Here is a 16,423-nt window from a genome sequence, read left to right on the forward strand (position 1 = left end):
AAGAGAAAGTGGAAGAAATCAATCAACACACTGAAAAACACTGATGTTATATGCAGTATTGATGCACATCTATAGACATCCCATTTGCTCAAAGAAGTCTTTATTTATTTATTTATTTTTGTCATTCCACAACCTTTAATTTGATTGTTTCATAGTTTTAAGATGTCATTTTTAGGGCTATCTTGTTTGTCTGTGATTCCTTCAGACCTTCTTTCTGTTCTCTTCTGTGCTTAAAAAAATATACTTCAATGACCCTCTTTTCTTTATTTTTCTTTCATAATTCTCTCCCTAGCTACCCCACCCCTCCAACCCTGTTTGTATTCCAAGAAGTGCTGTTTGCTTGGTGATAGTAAAAAAAACATAATGGGCCAGATCTGACACAGTAGAAAAATTCTTGATGGAAGTCAGAAGACCTGGGCTCACATGCTACCTATTATACTTCAGTACCTATGTGATTGTAGGCAGATTACTTCACCTTCAAGTCCACATCTGTATTTAGAGGGTTGGATCACATGGTCTCTAAAGTCTTTTCTAGCTCTAGATATGTGATCTTAATATGTCTCCTTAACTTCATTTCTAAATATTGTTAATATGTCTTCTTTTCCAAATCACTGAATATTTAATAAGTACCTGCCATGGAAAAGTCATCATCTTGGGCTTCCAAGGAGTTTATTATGTTTCTTTTAGGGGTGGGGGATATAACACAAATGCAGAGAAGCCAATATTAGATAATTTGGGGAAGGAATAGTGAAAGGCTTTCCATCCCATCCTCTAGTAGTTTCAGGTTAATTTTTTCCATCTTATAACTAGATCTTTTCTTTTTATCTTTATTATCAAGGAAGTCTTGAAAATGCTATTCTACCACTCTATGTGTGAGTATATAGCTAACTTTATTGCTCTAAACAGCTTCCCAGAAAAGATAACAAACTAATCATTAGTAAAATAAGAAATTTTGCTTCTTCTCAGGCTTTTGAAATCATTTTAGCTTCTGTTATCTTGAAGTTAATTGTCTAACTTGTTATATAAGCCTATGGTGATATGACATATAATTCCATTTAAAAAAAATTATGTGTCTATTGTTCTTCAGTGAACAATAGTGAGAATAATAGTATTTAGGAAAGTAGAGTACAAGTTACTGGAAATCAAAGCTGATGCCTTTTATGATTTCTTTTGTGACCTGGAATTTTAGCAATAGGATCTCTTAATAATAAAACAAGGTCAGTTTTACTTCTCTGATTTCTAAGGCTGTTATAAGAAAGAATTGTAAAAATTTGTACATCTCTCTTACATCCTGTAATCTTCAAAGCCTCATTACTTTTAGAGATTAACTGATAGTGCATCATTTCATTCCAAAACAATACTAAGGCAGCAATGACCTTGAAATCAATCAATATTTATTTTGGAACTGATATATTTGTAGTGTTGTTTTCTGATGTACTGGTCTGATTATTCTATATTCCTTCCTTTCTCCACCTTCCCTGTTTATGGAGAGAAGTAGAGGATAAAAATAATTTTTTTTTTCTTTTAACAGAAAATATTTATCCAGAAGTTTGAAGTTATATAATTTTCAGATTTAGTGACTTTGCTTAGCCCTAGAATTGTGTGCTTTTACATAACTAGATCTCTCTTCTGCTGATGGTTCTGGGAGTGTGGCCATTGTCTCTATGGTCTCCCCCTATGTTAGGGGCTTCATACTTTAAATCAAATTAGGATGGAAACAACAGTCGGCTTGATTCCTTGAAGTCAGTGGAAAGGGACAGAAGGCTTTAGCTTTCAAGGAATTAGACTTCTAGAAATCAGTATCAATATTTGATAATCATCCAGGAACCACAGGGTTTAAGGGGAAACTATCTCTCTTTCCCCTCTTGAGGAAGGTTTTGTGAGGTTCATTTCTGGGTCAAGAAAGCAGATACTGCATGTTCAGTAAGGCATAAACTGTGGCTCAGGCCTCCCTGCCTTCACTCCCAAGTGGAAATGGCATCATCAAGTCTGATGAGTCACCTCACTGTAGGACTGAGAGAATATTATTTTATCATCCCAGTCTTCCCAACCAAAACTGTCTTTCTCTCTAAGATTACCTTTCTCTTTTTTCTCTTTCTTTTCTACATCTTCACCATCATTTTCTGTGTGTGTATAGGTGAGCTCATTGCTGTCTCTATTAGGGGAAAGAATTAGGTCTAGACAACTTCCTAGAAAAGATAACTGACCATCAATAAAAATAAATTTTGCTTGAATACTCTATCTATCTATCTATCTGTCTATCTATCATCTATCTATACCTATCTTGAATGTACCTACTTACGTCCTTATTATACCTCTTTATTAGATTGTAAATCTTTTCAGGAGAGAGACTGTTTCAGCTTTTTCTTGGTATCTTTAGTACTTAGCACAATGTCTGGTACACAGCAAACATTTAATAAATGCTGGTTGATGGATTTCTGCTACCCAATGTGGATAACTTTTAACTATTCCTCCAACCTTTTCTGTCCTGGGTGACTTAGTTGGTTAAGAACTTTGTTCCCAGGGGTTTTGTCAATTATGGTGTCATCTTAACATAGAGAGTAGGGATAATGAAAGAAAAGCAGATGACTGGTTGATTAAATAAAGTAATACATCTGCTTGATCAAAAAAAGTTCTCTTCTAGTTATGAGATGACCCATAGAAAGAAAGTGTGGTGGAATTGGCCATTAGATTAAATTAGATAATAATATCTTATTATTATTATTTTTTTAAAGGTTGATGGTAACAACTATCCCTAATCTGAGGACAGAAACTTCTGTAGGATTTGTCCGATTCAGGAATAATGCTTTTCTTTTTCTTTACTTCCTTAGGTTATATCTCCTGTGGAACCTCCTCCCCTTTCCAAACAAACTTGTGTTACTTATTTTGAGTGTGTAATAGAGTCCTGGGGCCTTTTGCAGACATCTAAAGGTATCTTTGAATCTTAGAATAAACAATATGACATTTTGGAGCTGATGAAAATAAAATAAATAATCTAACCTCCTGATGTTAGAGATAAGGAAACGGAGACCAGATAGGCCCAATGACACTGAGCTCTTTATTGTCTTGAGACAGCATGGTAGAGTGGAAAGAGTCCTGCTTTGTAGTCAGTGTGCTTGGGTTCAAATCTATACTTAGACACTTATTAGAGTTTTGACCATAAATTTATTTTCCTGAAATTCATTTTCCTTATCTGTAAAATGAGGGGTTTGAATGGAGAGCCTCCCTCTTCAGCTCGGTGGGCAATCTTAGGTGAGTCTCCTTTACATTATGTCAAATGGTTTTTACTATTGCTTGGAATTATACCTTTCTTTCCTGGACATCTGGCCATCTGGGCAAGAACCTCTGCCTGATATGTACAGTGGAAGACTTGGGTGCAAGATGAAAAGATGAATGGAAAGAGTGGAAAGAGATTGGGCATTTTGAAGTTATAATGTGATAGTTAAGTAAAAAATAGCCATTCAGTCCTGACAAATAAAAGTGCCCTCTTATCTGACTAGAGCTAGGATGTTTCTTTAGGGGAGCTTTGTCTTCTTTAGGACCATTTCCCCCCGTTTCCCCCCTTGCTCATATATGTATGTTGTTCATCTTGACCTCTCTTCAACCCTTGCATTTGAATCCAGTGGTTTTTATATGGGGGAAGATGGAAGGTAGGGAGGAAGGAGGTGGGAAGTACTCTCCCCTATCTGAACTGTTTATTTCCTGCCCTTCCTCTAAGCTACAAAGTTTCCCCTTTTAAACTTTTGCTTTTATTGTGTTTATGAATGAATGAGGCCCTTTGTAAAGCTTATTGGAATGTTCTGTGGGAAGGACACTATGCAAAAATTAATTGTATTGCATAACTGCCTGAGTCCTCATGGATGCCAAATCAGTCTTGGCACTTCAACAGATCCTCCTCTGTGGTCAGTCATATGAGATCAGGATGCCCGGTGCACTTGAGATGCAGCTCTGTCCTCATCCTGGTGCCCCTGGGGCTGACCTTTAGCCCAGCCCAGACAAATGTCTTATCTTGTATTTCTACAATTCCTGGCTTTTAATACAATGGATAATGCTACTTTGTTTCTTTCTTGCTTGATTCTTTCCATGATTGCTGATTGTTTACAGATGTCATATTTTTGTCCCTCTTTTTCATCTGGGGAGAAGAAAACTGACATTCTTGATTGGCACAAGGGCTGTGACTGTCATTGGTTTGGATGATTGACCTTTGAGTCCTGATAAAATTCTCTTTGGTAGGGGACCTGTTGTGGGAGGTATGAGGAAACTCTGGCTAGATCTAATCTAGGCAGCATGTTTGTCTCTATTTCCCTCCATTGCTTCTTTTTGACCTCATGATGTGAGTGTTTTCCACAGGTCTGTCCTTGGCCCTCTTCTCTTTCCTCTTCATGTACCTTCTTGGTGAGGAACCAAGCCATTGCTTCTCCCTTGGCAATCTTTTTTCACTCCCACAATTGGTTTTATTTTGCCATCTCTAACCTCTTTGTGAACTGTCGACCTGCATGCATGTCTGACTCTTTCTTTAGGGTATCTCTGCTAGATGCCCCCCTGGCATCTTAAACTAAATGTGGCCTAAACTGAATTTATCTTTCCTTCTAAGCCTTCTCCTCCTTGTTACAGAACTATATTATGTACCCTGTACCCTTCTCCATCTCCCCAGCCTTATTCATTACCTCCATTTGCATTTTAGGATTATCTTTTACCCATTTTTCCAGACAATCTTGCTTTCCTTTACCATGAACAATGGCCATGTGATTTCTGACCTCTTTGTCCTCCTTTGCCTTGTTCACCTGCACAGTTCTTTTAAAACTTACCACATTCAAAGCAGTCCCAATAGACTTGGGAGGGTAAGTGCCATCTGCATCAAGAGAGAACTATGGAGACTGAATATGGATCAAAATATAATCTGTTCACCTTTTTGTTGTTGTTTGCTTGTTTTTTTTTCTTTATTGTGTTTTTTCCCTTTTGACCTGATTTTTTTTGCACAGCATGATGAATGTGGAAATAGGTTTAGAAGAATTTGCACATGTTTAATTGATATCAGATTGCTTGCTGTCTTTGGGAGGTAGAGGAGAGAGGGAGAAAAATTTGGAACACCAGGTTTTGCAAAGGTGAATGTTGAAAACTATCTTTGCATGTATTTGGAAAAATAAAATAAATATTTAAAAAACCCCAGCACAGATAGTATCTCTTCCTCTGTGCCATGTTGCACCTAACTGCTGAACTGATTCTGTTATTGACAGCTTAGTTTTTATACTTAATCTCAATTCCTAGGGGATACAGTTTAAATCAAATTGCATAGTAGACTTCCTCGATATATTTCAGCCTTCCTTGTAAACTAAAATGATTATTAAGATTAGGCTCGTAAAAGGAACACACCCAAATCTAGCTTCAGACACTTGCTATGTAACCCTGAATAAGACTGTTAATCTCTGCTTGCCTTAGTTTCCTCATCTGTAAAAATGGGATAATTAGAGTTGTGAGAACAAAATGAGATATTTGTAAAATGCCTTATAAACCCTCATATATCACAATTTTCTCCATTGCAGTGTGGATAAATCACAGATTGGTATAAAAAATTACAGGGAATTTTTGGGGAGTTTTGCAGAAATAGTAGATGACATGTAAAAGCCAGCAGATGACAGAAAAAGTTTAGAAACTCAGAAATACATAATATATATATATATATATATATATATATATATATATATATATATATATAGAATAATATAGCCTATGATCAAATACTTAACCTAAATTTTATAATAAGGTACTGCAAATACCTCATAAAAGAAAAAAATTAAACTAAATGAAAACTATTTGTCATCATCATCATGGACATGATCTTTAAAAAGGACTAGAGTATGTTAATGGAAATGGAGTAATCCTAGTCCTTTTGACATCGTGATTGCTGGTTGTGATGGAAGTAAGGTGTGTCATCTGCTGATTGGTACATGTGGAGTACCAGTTAAGATCCAAGATATAGATCTTAATGTGTACCAGCTGGAGGAGTTAACACTTTTTCCCCTGTTGGTTACTTCTCTTCCTCTGGACTTTGACTTTGGAAGAGAAAGTGAGATTAACAACTTTGTACAGCTCTGCTTCACTTATGAGCAAGCCAAGGCATCAACTGGTTTTCAAGAATGAATCTCCAACCATGGCCTCCTATGATACATCCTCCCCATTAGATATTCTGTAGGGCTGACTCTTCCTAGACAAGATGCAGCTACCCACAATAAGGCTTTGGAGTATAGCCCATTACTAGGGTTGATTTCATAAAATCTTAGACTCCAGAGCTGGAGCAAACCTCAGAACAAAGTCTCATTACCTCATTTTACAGACCACATCCCTTTCTGAAGAGAGTTATATTCAGGATGCTTTCTTTTCACTTTATGCATTCCAGTGGGCTGGTAGATAATCTGAAGTTGGGAAGACTCATCTTCCTGAGTTAAATCTGGCTTCAGAAACTTAACAGTGGTGTTGCCCTTGGTAAGTCACTTCACCTTGTTTGCCTCAGTTTTCTTACCTAAAAAATGAGAAGGAAATGACAAACCATTCCAGTATATCAGCCAAGAAAAATCCCAAATGAGATCATGAATGGTTGAATTTGACCGAAAAACAACTGAACAATATGCGCTCCAGCAATAAAACAAATGAGGTTTTCATTGGCTGACTTTTTTTTTCCTGTTGAGATTTATTTCATATATATAGTGAATTCAGAGTGGTGAAGTACCAGGCTGCCCCTCTGCCTACTCCATCCTATCTCTTTGGACTGAAAATTGTCATTAGAATATAGTAAGATATCAATTGTACATTCTATAGGTAGGGACTCAGGTAAATAATTCTATTCTGCAGTGTTTATTGAAGGAGGGCCATTAATAAGCTAAAGTTTGTCCAGAGGGCTACCCAGCTTGTGGGAAAGCTCATCCTGTCAGTAAGGGGTTGGAGAAATGGGAGTTTGGGCTTCTGGAGAAGAGGATTGGGTGGGATTGTGGCAAGATACTTGTTTTTAGTTATTTAGAGAACTGTCACTTGGAAGGGACAATAGATCTCATTATAACTCCTCTGGGCAGACCTGGGGACTAATGGATTGAGTTTCTGGGAGGTAAATTTTGACAAGATTTTCTAGTGATGATAATGCTCTAGAAATGAGATGTTCTGCCCCTGTAAGTTTGTTTTCTATCTCTAGAAGTGTTGAGGCAAAGTTGGAAAACAATTTGTCAGCAATAATATAGATAGGTTCATACACTGGATAGGAATTTGGACAACATGAGAAGTTGGATATAGTGGAAAAGAATAATAAATTTAGAGTTACAGGACTTGTGTTCAAATCCTTTCTTAGGAGTATTGTGTGTGTGACTGGGAAAGTCATTTAACTCCCTTGGTCTTCAGTTTTTTCACATATAAAATGAAAGAGTTGAAGTAGATGTCTTCGCAGGACCGTCACCTCTAGTTTGATGACTTCTTTCAGTTCTTTTCCAAACCTAGGTTGTATAACTAGCATCCTAGAAGTGGAAAGAAGTCTTGAAAACAAAAAAATATTTTGGATAAGGGAATATGTGTTCATTGCGTAAGAAATGGAAGGGCATTTATTTGGTTTCCACCTTTGTGAAAATTAAATTGTAGAATAAAAGTTAAATTAGAAAGTTGAAACCCACAAAGATATCAAAGAATAATCAAAGGTTGAAGATGATTTATCTTCCTCCAAAAGAGTGTGAGCTCCTTGGGGGCAGAGACTATTATGTAATGAGGGGTTGGAGATTCTGGTCTTCTAACTTCTATTACAATAGACTGTACAAAAGGCAATAAAATTTTGCTTTTGGAGTTTTAAAGGTTTATCTACTGAAAGGCACCTATTTTTGCAAGAATGTAAAATAAATCTTTTCTGCATTCATCAGTGAATCAGTGGAGTTCTTGGTAAGATATTTTGTTTCCTACAGTTGGATGACCATATAGTAGGATATTGGAAGTATGAGATACATATATAAATGCATATATACATATATATGTTATTTATATAGTCATTTCATGTAACACATATTCTATTCTACATTCTATGTATAAGACACATACAAATATTATCATATATACATATATATATATATATATATATATATATATATATTTCCCTTGTTTTCTCTCGAAGTTGAATGTATGTTTGTATTTATGTGTATAGCTAGTCTGGAAGAATTTGGAACTAAGCTTACTTAAAAAGTTATCAAATTGTATACTTTTGACCTAGAGATAACATCTGCTAGACCTATACCTCAAAAAAGATCAAAGAAAAAAAAAAAAAGAACTTATTTTAGAAATATTTAGCAGTCCCCTTTTGTTATAGAAAAAAACTGGAAACGAAGTGGCTGCCTATCAGTTAGAAAGTGACCGAAAAACTCATGATACATGAATGTGATGAAACATCATTTCACAATAAGGAATAAAGAAGAGGATTCATTCAGAGAAACTTAGGAAGATTTACATGAGCTGATGCAGAGTGAGGTAAACAGAACCAGAAGAACTGTTTCAACAGTAACAACAGCATTGTCCAGACAATTATTTTAAAATACTTAAGAGATTAGTTATGTGTAGCAACATTCATCAAACCAGTGAATGTTACCCAGCTCCTGACCAAGAAATGGGTGATAGATGGCTTCAGAGTGCTCAGACATAGCTATTGTGGAATTGTTTGGCTTGAGGCTTAATTTTTAGATTTATCTGTTCTCCTTCACCTTCTGTGTCAGGGAATAGTAATACTTCAGGTTTCTTCACTTTTTACAATTTACAATTTATATTTTTCACACATCCTATGAAGCAGAACAAATTTTTTTTTTTTACAGCTTTTTATTTATAAGATATATGCATAGGTAATTTTTCAGCATTGAACTTTGTAAAACCTTCTGTTCCAACTTTTCCTCTCCTTCCCCCTACGCCCTCTCCCAGATGGCAGGTGGACCAATATATGTTAAATATGTTAAAGTATATGTTAAATACAATATATGTATACATATCCATATAGTTATTTTGCTGCACAAGAAGAATCGGACTTTGAAATAAAGTACAATTAACCTGTGAAGAAAATAAAAAATTCAAGCAGACAAAAACAGAGGGATTGGAAATGCTTTGTGGAGGTTCACACTCATTTCCCAGAGTTCTTTCACTAGCGTAGCTGGTTCTATTCATTATTGAACAAATGGAACTGATTTGGTTTATCTCATTGTTGGAGATGGCCACGTCCATCAGAATTGATAATGATATAGTACTGTTGTTGAAGTATATAATGATCTCCTGGTCCTGCTCATTTCACTCAGCATCAGTTCATGTAAGTCTCTCCAGCCTTTCTGAAATCATCATTTCTTATAGAACAATAATATTCCATAACATTCATATACCACAATTTATTCAGCCATTCTCCAATTGATGGGCATCCACTCAGTTTCCAGTTTCTAGCCACTACAACAGGGCTGCCACAAACATTTTTAGAGCAAATATTTTCAAGAAAAGTTGTCAGACGTGGAATCTGAACTCCCAGAAGTTGTGACTTGACTAAAATAATTGTTAAGGAATGGTAGGGGTAGGACTTGGAACTCTGGACTACTGACCATCCAATACACAAATCAGTCATTTGTAAACAAATGTTTAACTATTTTGAGGACCCTGACTAAAGAAATGTGATGTTAAAAAGGGGGTGGTTCTGTGTGACCCTGAGCAAATCAATTAACCCCAATTACCTCAGGAAAAAAAGGGTGGTAGTGGTGGTAGTAGTGGTATTTTTTTCCTCCTTATGGGTGGAGAGATAAAGGAAAAGAAGGCCATTGAAACAAGTTTTTGAAATGTATAGAAGAGAGCCAAGAGAGGGTCAGAAGGTATCACAATCTAGCTGGACACTAGAGCACATAATATACACACATATAAGATGGGTGCATATAGAAAAGTACTAATTTTAATTTATGATAATAAAGATCACAATAAAAAAGAGATTGGGAGGAGGAAGAGTTGGACTTCTAGATCTAAACCTCTGATGTTTTATGTAACAATTATATGTATAAATGTCTGATGTTAACTACTTTATTATAAGCTCCCCTAGAATAGGCTGTCTTATTTTTCTGTCTATAACTTGTAGCATCATAGCTTGAAAACTATAGGTACTTAATAAATGTTTGTTGAGTGGAATTGATTGCACACATTCACTTTTTTCCTTCTCGCCTCAGAGGATTAAGTATCCTTTCTGCTTTCCAGAGTTAATTCCTTTACTTGTACCATTTATTTGCCCTTCTTTCAGGACACTTTTGATTAGTTAAACTTTTTTAATGTGATGACAGGACCTCATGGCTGAGGCCCTTGAGCTGGAAGACCTATTAAGGAGAGCTCTATAACCTAAAAATGTGGTTGTTTACCATACTAGGGTTGAACTTAGTCTCTTAAATTCATCACTTTATCACCCCCTATTTTGGTTACTTACTGCAAGGACAATTCTATTTTTTGGCTCTATTTTAGGGTTTATTTACAAGGAAAGAGGGGACTGTCAAAGAAATACTGAATTGGATACAAATATAGGGCAGGTGATTTATTTTCACTCTAAGAAAGATACAAGCACAAGAGAATCATAACACATATGATAGAATGACCAAAACAGAATTCAGTTGTCCACTTGTTATTATGAGTACTGTTAGCTGGGCCACCAATATTCATATATTTTGAAAATATAAATAGTTTTGCAAGGCTGCTAATTAGCTACGGTACTTTTTGTTTTCATCATTTTGTTAATTGAACTTAATATTTCTAGTGGCATCTCTCTATTCCAACTCCTCCCTGAGTACAAGCTCTCTCTTGTCACTGCTTGGGCACTTTTTCTTGGTGGTAGTAGAACTTCCCAGTGCAGGTGCTTCCTCATGCAGATAGCCATTGCTAATACAAGGTTTAGATTTTATTGTCATAGCCTTGCTGATGAGAGGTGCTACCAAATTCTAGTCCTTTAGGTTCTCACAAGATTCTGTGAAAAGGGAGATGGCTCCATTTCATCCTGAGTACTGGCTTGCCTAAGTAGGGCCATGTGCTCATGGCTTTCAACTGGTTGGGAAATTAAATGGGATCCCTTTTCCTAACCAATTCTCTGGGCAGCTCACAGCTGCGTTCTCACTGAGGGAAAGATGACTTGCCTTTTTTGGTATATCCACTAACTTCTAAATCAGCAGCCAGTCATGGAACTCTTGGTCGATAATTGCTCAACATAAATAGCTAGAAATAAGCTAATTGGTTGTTTGGAATGTCTGTTCCTTATGGGGAGAAGAGTAGATTAGAAGAGGTGGAAAGGAGTTATATTCCTTTTATTTATTTTTTAATCTAGTATTTTTCACTGGACGACTTGCTTACAGACATGTATGGAGCTCCCCATTCTAAAATAATGACTCTTGGGCCTTTCAATTCTCTATCAAGCTTACCATGTGACTCCCCCATTTTATCATTGTACTGAAAAAAGTATTCTGAATTTAATGCCCTTAATTCCTCATGACCTCATCCCTGATGGTCTTCTTCCCCCTCACCCCCTTCACTTCCTTCTCTCACTCCAGATCAAGGATCACTTTTTCTTAATTGTTGAGATTATTGACTACTAGGAAGTGGTCTGTTTGGAAACACTATTTTCCCTTTTTAACTACTCTTCAGTTTTCTGATTCTTTTCAAAATTCTTTAATTTCTTGTTGCTCAAGGTGTTCTCCTAGGTCTTTTTTTCTCATGTTTTCTCATTTCTCATTTCTGTATATCATCTTTAGATAGATGACTTTCACATTTATATCCTCGGTTCTGACCTTTTTCCTGAGGTCATACATACCCACACTTTAAGTCATGTGTAGCATTACCTGAATGTCCATCTGGCACATCAAACTAAGTGTGTTTAAAACTTGTTTAATTATTTTCACTTCAGACCTTCTCTGACTTTATTGCCAGGAACACCATCCACATTAGATGCTTCCTGTTTTAGGTCTCTGATGTTTCTCCCTCACCCCTGTCCAAGTCGGGATCAAATTTTGTTCAACTTGTGCACCATTTCTCATGTCTCTTTAAATCCACTTCTACCATCCTAGTATAGTCAAGAGTCTCATCACTTATCAATAATCTCCTAATTAGTCTGTTTTTCTTTTTTTTTTTTTTTTTTTTGGTCTGGTCTTGTCACCTCTAGTGACTCCTTATAGCTGATGGTGTCAAACTCCTCATCCCACTTTTGTTGCTTTCAACAATCTGATGTCCTCCACAGTCTTATATTCCAGTTTTATATCAATCATTGTCAATTTATTAAATGCTTTTGATTTGTCAGGTTCTGTTAAACCTTGGGGAAACAAATATGAAGAATGAAATAGTCCTTACTATATTACATTCTAGTAAAGAAATACAGAGACCCACACAGATAAATGCACATTGGCTTGCAAATTGACTGGGACAAAATAAAGAAATTACTTGAAAAAATGAATCTTCATTTTTTGACATCCATTACAATTTTTAATATAATGTTTAATTTTTGTGGTAGCCTCTTGTTTTTGTGCAATTTGACATTGAATTCACAAGATTTTAATAAATATTCTGTGGTTCTTCACCATGAAACAATACAGAATGTTGATTAATCAGTGTACTTTTGACAAAGCTGTCCATCTTGTCTAATTGATAACCTTGATTTTATAGTCCACAGATTTTCTGTGCTTGTTGAAATAAAATGAGTTCTCAGGCCACTAAGTCATGTTTATCTCCAACTTTTGCCTTTACTTCTTAACCTTTCTTGATATGACAGTACAGACTATTACAGTCTTCTTTCTGTGTTTGGGAATTTCAGTAGTTCCGGAACAGTTTTGTGTCTCAGTATATCAGTATATTTATTCAGAGCCAGAGCTGAAAGGTATAACTTTGTTGGGAAGGAAGGCATAGCTTGTCAACTATTGATGTGATAGATGTGCTGAACTCTGTGTAAACTTTTCTTGGTAAAAGAAGTTTAATATAATCAAACACACATCTTATGTACAGCATTGCAAATACCTGGAGGGGCCAGGGTGATCAATAAACAAAGAGAATTAGAATTACTTCCTTTTGAGTTAATAGAAGAGTAGTCTGTCCAAATACAATATTTACTTTTGAATGTGTTGCTGCAAAGTTGAGCAATACCCCCATATTTAGTAACGCTCTTGAAAAGCAGTGGGAGGAGTGAAGAGATAAAAGGCAAACTTTAAAATAGTGCCATTGACCAAATTTTCAACCCTTCTTGCATTTCTATTTCATAGATCCTTATCTTATTAGAGGCAGGCAGCACAGCCTATATATAGGGCTAGATTTGGGCCCAAATTCCAGCTCTCTTGCTTCCTACTGTGTGACTGAAAAAGTCACTCACCCCTATGTGTCTGGGGTAGTTATAACCATAGGAGAGTGTAGGGTGTTCAGAGGGACTGGTACCTCTGTTGTGAGGGCTTGGGAAGCCCCTTTCAGGTGTCCACCTTCTCACAACTCTCACCTGTGACTTCAAGAAACTATAGCTTGCACTAGGGCCACATAAACCAAACAGAGTAATCAATAGACCTCAAACCTGTTGGCGAGGTAGGGGAGTGTGTCCCCCAACACACGTGTGAAGATTCTCCCTGACAGAGTGGGCACTTTGTTCCAGTAGCCACGAAGGGGGCTGAAGCAGGTGTGCTGGAGTACTTGGTCAGATGTTGAAGGCCACAAGGTCATCCACTGAATTCTGGACCATCGACAGTCTTGATTTTGGGCTTGTCACTGGACTTGGATGACTCAAGAGAGGTTGAACCTGATGCCTTAACTGCCTCACCTAATTTCCGAGAACATTTGAAAATGAAGGATACACAACAATAGCCATAGTACCTGTCTCACAAGGTTGTTTTGAGACATCACAAATGAGTTAAAGTATATTAAATACTTTATAGGAGTTATTTAAGTACCAGTAATATATTTATTAGTAGTATATCCAAGGTTGTGGCAGGGGTACTGGCAGTGAAAGTAGTGAGGGTGGAAGTGGAGAATGATAAACTTCTTTGTTCCTGTTAACTCCTAATAGTCCTGTTCCTAATAATCTCATATGGAACCATTGAAAAAAAATTTTTTTTACTTTCCTCAGTTACATGGAAAAACAACATTTTTTTTTTTTTTTTGTTATACATATACATTCTTTTTTTTTTTTTTTTTTTTAAACATATTTCCTGATCAGTCATGTTGGGAGAGAGAAATAAGAAAAGGGAAAAACCATAAGAGGAAAAAAAGTGAACATAGCATGTGTTGATTTACATTTAGTTTCTACTCTCTGGATGCAGATGGAGTTTTCCATTCAAAATTTATTGGGATTGCCTCAGATCACTGAACCACTGAGAAGAACCAAGTCTGTCAAAGTTGATCATCACAAATTTTGTGGTTTTGTACAATTCATTCCTGGTTCTGCTTGTTTTGCTTAGCATCAATTTGTGTAAATCTTTCCAGGCTTTTCTAAAATCAGCTTGTTCGTCATTTTTTGTAGAAATATTTCATTACTTTCATATACTATAACTTTTTCAGCCTTTCCCCAATTGATGGGATCTACTCATTTTCTAATTCTTTGTTACCCACAAGAAGAGTTGCTACAGACATTTTTGCACATGTGGGTCTTTTCCCCTCTTTTATAATTTCTTTTCCAGTTGTGGCACTGCTGGATCCAAGGGTATGCATTTATAGCCCTTTGGGCATAGTTCCAAATTGCTTTCCAGAATGGTTGGATCATTTCACAACTCCACCAACAATGTTTTAGCATCCCACTTTTCCCACATTCATCCAACATTTATCATTTTCTTTTTCTGTTGCCTTAGCCAATCTGACAGGTGTGAGGTGATACCTTAAGAGTTGTTTTATTTTGCATTTCAATAATGATTTAGATCATTTTCTAAAATTGGGTAGCTTTAATTTCTTCTGAAAATTGTCTTCCTATCCTTTGACCAACTGATTAAAGTTGAGGAATGATTTATATTATAAATTTGACATAATTCTTTTTATATTGGAATACATTCTTAATAAGAAAAGATAAAAAGAGAGTTGGATTTCATAGAAATTTCCCTCTTGCTTAAAAAGGTTTCAAAGAAGCTCTTCTACAAATTTTTTTGGCTTATACATTACATGAATATATACATGCTTGTGTTATTCCAATATATCTAGTCCCATAATTGGTTTAAAAAAAACCTACATAAGGCCTAACTCCTGATTTGGAAGAATTAATCAACCTGTTAAACTTTTTCCTTAGCATTTCTTAATTTAGGTAAGGATATAAAACAATACAGGATAGTGTCTTTTCCTGTGGACTTTTGAGATAGTTTTGTGGGTGAAAGCTTTTAATATGAATGTTATGTGAGCTCCTTCATAGAGATTAGCAATCCCAGGATTTTCTGAGTTTGTTAAGATATATTTTTAAATCAACATCACTATCACCAAAAATCAAGTGCCTTAGATTTGTCAGATTTATTGAATTTTGACTTTTAAAGATTTAGCATCTTATATACAGGGAAAGCTAAAGATGGCTTTTTTAAAAATACTGGATTAAATTGGTTTCTCCTAAAAGGAGCCAGGGTAAAAAAATAATAAAACACTTATGTCAAATGTAAATGTCCCTTTGCCTTAGTGATTTATTTAATCTTTTATTTACTCTCTAAGTTGTACTGATTTTCTTTTGTCTTCTGGAACTCTTACATCATTTCTTGTCAAAATCCAGTTTATAAAAATTAACCTTGTGAATCCCTTCTTGTGTTAGCTTTTCTTTTTTAAATTTACAAATCAATTACTTGTAAAAACATTTTTAAATGTTTGTTTTAAACAATTTTGAGTTCGATTTTTTTTCTCCTTCCTTCTCCTCCCTCAATGAAAAAGCAAGCTTTTGGATATAAGGATATATGTGCAGTTATATAAACTATATTTCTGTATTAGTCATTGTAAAAGAAAATATAGACCAAAAAAATCACCAAAAAAAGAGAGGTAAAAAAAATTGCTTCAGTCTGCATTCATCTGTTCTTTTTCTGGTGATGGATGGCCTTTTACATCATAAGTCCTTCAGAATTGACATATCATTGTATTGCTGAGACTAGGAAATTTGCATCTGTTTATGCAAGTCTTTTCTGAGAGCATCCTGCTCATTATTTCTTATAATAGCACAATAATATTTTATCACAATCATATACCATTACTCAGCCAGCGTTTTCTCATTGATGGGCATCCCCTCAATTTTCAGTTCCTTGCTACCACTAAAGAACCTGCTGGAAATGTTTTTGTACATATAGGTCTTTTTCCTTTTTGTTTTTTGTCTCTCTGGGATCTGGCTTTTCCATAGTCCTGATCATTGTCAGCCATTGGCATCAGTGAGCAACCTTTATTACAAGGTAGTCATATGATACAAAGTGCTATAAGATCATAGCATTTAATGTTGGAT

General features: G+C 35.7%; 1 protein-coding gene across 4 annotated transcripts in view; it reads left to right on the plus strand.

Annotated features, from left to right (window-relative positions):
• The window catches only part of STK39 (serine/threonine kinase 39), a 302,550-nt gene that overhangs the window by 26,884 nt on the left and 259,243 nt on the right, over positions 1-16,423 (plus strand). Inside the window, exon 1 of one of the 4 annotated variants that reach the window (XM_031960520.1) lies at positions 274-2,931. The exons of the other annotated variants lie outside the window; for them this stretch is intronic. The gene's annotated coding sequence lies outside the window, so the exon portion shown is untranslated. Of the gene's footprint in view, positions 1-273; positions 2,932-16,423 lie in introns of those variants that run through there. 4 annotated transcript variants of the gene reach the window in all.

This window comes from Sarcophilus harrisii, chromosome 3 (assembly GCF_902635505.1).
Source record: "Sarcophilus harrisii chromosome 3, mSarHar1.11, whole genome shotgun sequence".
NCBI classification, from domain to species: domain Eukaryota; kingdom Metazoa; phylum Chordata; class Mammalia; order Dasyuromorphia; family Dasyuridae; genus Sarcophilus; species Sarcophilus harrisii.